Genomic DNA, 4131 nt, shown 5'->3' with positions numbered 1-4131 from the left:
AAACAGATTTGTTGGTGGGGTTGTTCCCCAGTACAGTCGCAAGCAGAATGTTGTTGAAGACTTCCTTTTCTCCAGCAGCAGTTTTCCCTGCATGGGTGTTTTCTTGTAGAAGTTTCGGCGGTTGATGGTTTGTCATCTTGGTGCCCCGTCACTTTCTCCAGTGGGTCGACATTCCCAGACTTTATTTGTCTCCTCAGCACAGTCATGAGTAGAGCTGTTATTGATATCTCCATCGGATTTGCGAGCAGAATTGTTATCACTCTTCCCAATGCAGTTGCCAGCAGGAATTGTCTGTTTTCCTCAGCACGATCGTTTTTCTTTTTGAAAGACTCGGTAAGTCAGCGGTTTGATACCCGGTACTTTACCTTTTCCCCGGCGAAGTCGTCTGCGGAATTATTGTTATCTCTCCATCAGAGTTATTCTCTCCAGCAGAGCAGAATTTATTTTCCTACTCGTTGTTTGATTTGGGTTGACATCCCAGTATTTCAACCATCTTTTCCTCAGCGTAGTCTGCAGAATGCTTGTTGTGGCAGTTTCGCCTGTTGAATACTTCTTCGATCCCCAGTATGGTCGGATGATGGCTCTAGCCTCCAGTGAACGGATTAATTTCCTGACTGTTTGTGATCCTCAGTAGAATGGCTCATACTGCAGAATCTACTTGTCGTGATCAGTTTGCTATGCATATTCTCCCCAAGTGGAGTGGTTCGTCGCAGAATCTACTTGTTTGATTTGTCCTCCCTCAGTGGTTTGTTCCCAAGAGAGTAGCCGACAGTTTTCCCCAATAGAGTTGCTTACACAGTTAGATTCTATTTGGATGATATCATTTCTCCCTCAGTGGGTTGTTCCCCAGTGGAGTTATTTGGATTTGCTTCTACAGCAGTTCGTGCTTGCGCAATGCACTTTTTGTTTCTCAGTTGACACTGGGATCCCTTGCAGATACTTTGGGATTTCTCTTGTTCCCCTACAGATTCGTCTTGGTGGCTGTTTTGCCCGTTGTGACTTTCTATACCCTGATTGGGTTTGTTTCCTGATATCTCTGATCCTCTGCTTCTTCAGCAGTACCTGCAGATCTTTGCTTTACAGCATATGGATCTCCGCAGATTGGCTCTCCAACTGGTTTTTCCCCTGGAAGTATAATACCGGACGTTTGGTTCCTGAACCTGTTTGTGTTAGAATCGTCTGTTTTGTCAGCATTCATCAAACATAAATCACGCATATTCATGCATATTCATAAACATTCAGATATTCATGTTGCATTGTTTGCCATATATCTTTTGTTTGCTGTTCCCTGCTTTTGGGTGATGTAGATCTCTTTACAGATTTCCCCAAGCAGATGTCGGGTGTTAAAATCTCTCCATATAGAGTCAACCCCATAAGCAGAAAAAGTCTGTCTTTCCTTCTGCAGTTCCCCACTGAGATACATCCTCGTGGATGACGGTTTCTTCCATTTCCTCCCAACACATATATTGGGATGGATTTTCCTATTTGAGTTACATCCTCATTAGGACGTGTCTTTATTCAGTCCGTCTTTTCGGATCATTCCCGAATTGACTATTTGTCAGATATCTTGTGCTTCCCAGTGGGTTGTTCCCCAGCGGAATGTTTTTGGGCCTCTACCTACGAACCGGTAGTTATAAGTCCTATTTTTCCTGGCTTTCTTGACAGAATTTGTGGTTATACACCTTTTATTCTCCAGCCAGGGTTTTGGTTTTCTGCCTAATAGTCGGTAGTCGTAAATCCTATTTTTTCCTGCTCTTCAGCAGTTTGTGGTTTGTTATAACCCTATCTTGGTTTCCCGTGCGGATTTGTGATTTGTTCTATCCCCACGCGGAGTTGTTGGTCTTCTACCCCGTATTCGGTAGATGTAAACCCTAATTTTGTGGTCACCTCCCCTCTTTTGGCCCTCTGCCTACAAACCAGCAGTCGTAAGTCCTATCTTTGCGGTTTTTCTACCTACAAACCGGTAGTTATAAACCCTGTTTTCTCCTTGCAGAGTTAATTTTGTTGTTCATCCCAACCGATGACAATTTCCCTTGTGGTTATCTTCATCTAGTTCTTGATGTTGATTTTCCTTTGCTTGGATAAGTTGCTCAGATCAGCACTTATATCCCTAGCAAGTCTTTTGTGGATAATTGCCGTATGCTAGCAATTTTATCCCCAGCGGGTCCTTTCACCTTGTGTCAAGTGATAGTGTCCCCGGGTCATTGATTTTCATCAGTGCCCCCTCAGCGAGTCTTCTTTCATGTACCCTTTTGTCGGTAATGTCTGTTGCTCCTTTTGATTGGTCATCATTATATACCTATTCTGGTATCCCGATGCCTTTCTTTTCGGATTTTATCCTATAAACAACCTACAACCCGGTTAAGGATAATCTTCCATGCGAGGTTATTATTCACGTTTTGACGGCTATGAATAATATATCTCATGCGCTCTTTAGTTGGAATCCTTTGTTGATCTTCCCCAGCTGAGCAAGATTCGTATTCTCTGCAGAATCGAATGTCCATCCTATAAACAAGTCTGCTGTTCTAGCTTTCTTCAGGATGATGAGTGTTTTGGAACACAAACCAATTCACGTCTTCGGATTTTATCCTATAAACAACCTACAACCCGGTTCAGGATAATCTTCCTTTGTGAGTATTCTATCCACGTTTTGACAGCTATGGATATTATATCTCGTTCACTCTTGGGTCAATCTTTTGATTGTTTTCTCCGCAGAGTAAGATTCGTATTCCTTGCGGAATCGAATGTCCATCCTATAAACAAGTCTGCTGTTCTAGCTTTCTTCAGGGTGATGAGTGTCTTGGAACACAAACCAATTCACGTCTTCGGATTTTATCCTATAAACAACCTACAACCCGGTTCAAGATAACTTTCCATGCGAGTACATTATCTACGTTTTGATGGCTATAGATAATATATCTCATGCACTCTTTTGTCGAACACTTTGTTTGTTTCCCCAACTGAGTAAGATTTGCATTCTTTACAGAATCAAATATCCATCCTATAAACAAGTTTGCTTTCGCTCTCTTCAGGATGATGAGTGTTTTGGAACACACACCAATTCACGTCTTTGGTCGGTCACCTGTTACATACCTACAACCCGGTATCCTTGGTGTTCCTTCCTGTTTTTTTTGTTACCCTTATACCCGGTGACATCTCATCTTTCTTTGGTGCTTCCTCAGTGAAGTTTCCTTGTTGCTTCTCCCCAGGAGTCAGCTTGTGTTTCTCCAATGGATTTATCTTCCTTTGGAATTAATTCTTTTTCCCCAGTGTGAGTCCTTCACTCCCCAGTGAGTTCTCCAGTCTGTTTTCTGTTATTTCCTAATCAGAGTCGTATCTTGTTCACGCTGTGTCAGTTTTGTTTATCCCCAACTAGAGTCTTGTCAGAGTCTCCGTTCCTGGTGAGTATATCACTCCGATGGATCGTCTTTTCTTCTGTGAGAATCATATTCCCCACAGAATTTTGTCTTTTGCATGCATACATTTGCATTATGAGGTCTCTTAGGGACCAAAATTTGTCTCATTACTGTTATTTAAGCCCATTCTACCGCGTCAAGATGAAGATTTCTAAACTTCACTTCTCCGGCTAGAACGACCTTAAATAGGGGCATCTGTAAGACCCCAATTTTAGGCCCTAAGATCCCTCATGGCCCATATCATATCATATCATAGCCTTAAGGATCATTGCATGCCCTAGCTCCCCTCCTAGTGGGTAGGTTGCCTTGTAAGTGAATTAATAGGAGTAGAGACTTCCAGCATACAGTATCAGATCAAATGAAGTTGATGAGATTATCAATAAATGGATTACAAGGTTGTCGCATTTGTTGAAAGAAATTTGTCAGCAAGGACAAGTTAGAATAATGAGTATGTAAGAGGTTTGGAATCAAAGAGAAGTTAAGTGTTGGTCTAAGACTTGATACAAGAATTTTTTGTTTGTTGAGCGAAGGAAATTCGGGGGCGAATTTCAATTTAAGGGGGGGGGGGGGGGGGGAGAATGTAATATCCCATATTCCCTTAAATACTAAATTAGTTGTCAGTTGAGACCAATTGAGTTCCTATGTACTCTATCTATTATAAATTGTAACAACTAGGTCAATGATTTTGTTGTTGAATACTTATGCAATGAATAAA

The sequence above is a fragment of the Lathyrus oleraceus genome, chromosome 3 (genome assembly GCF_024323335.1).
Source record: "Lathyrus oleraceus cultivar Zhongwan6 chromosome 3, CAAS_Psat_ZW6_1.0, whole genome shotgun sequence".
Taxonomy (NCBI): Eukaryota; Viridiplantae; Streptophyta; class Magnoliopsida; order Fabales; family Fabaceae; genus Lathyrus; species Lathyrus oleraceus.
Note: the sequence above shows the minus strand (reverse complement) of the source record.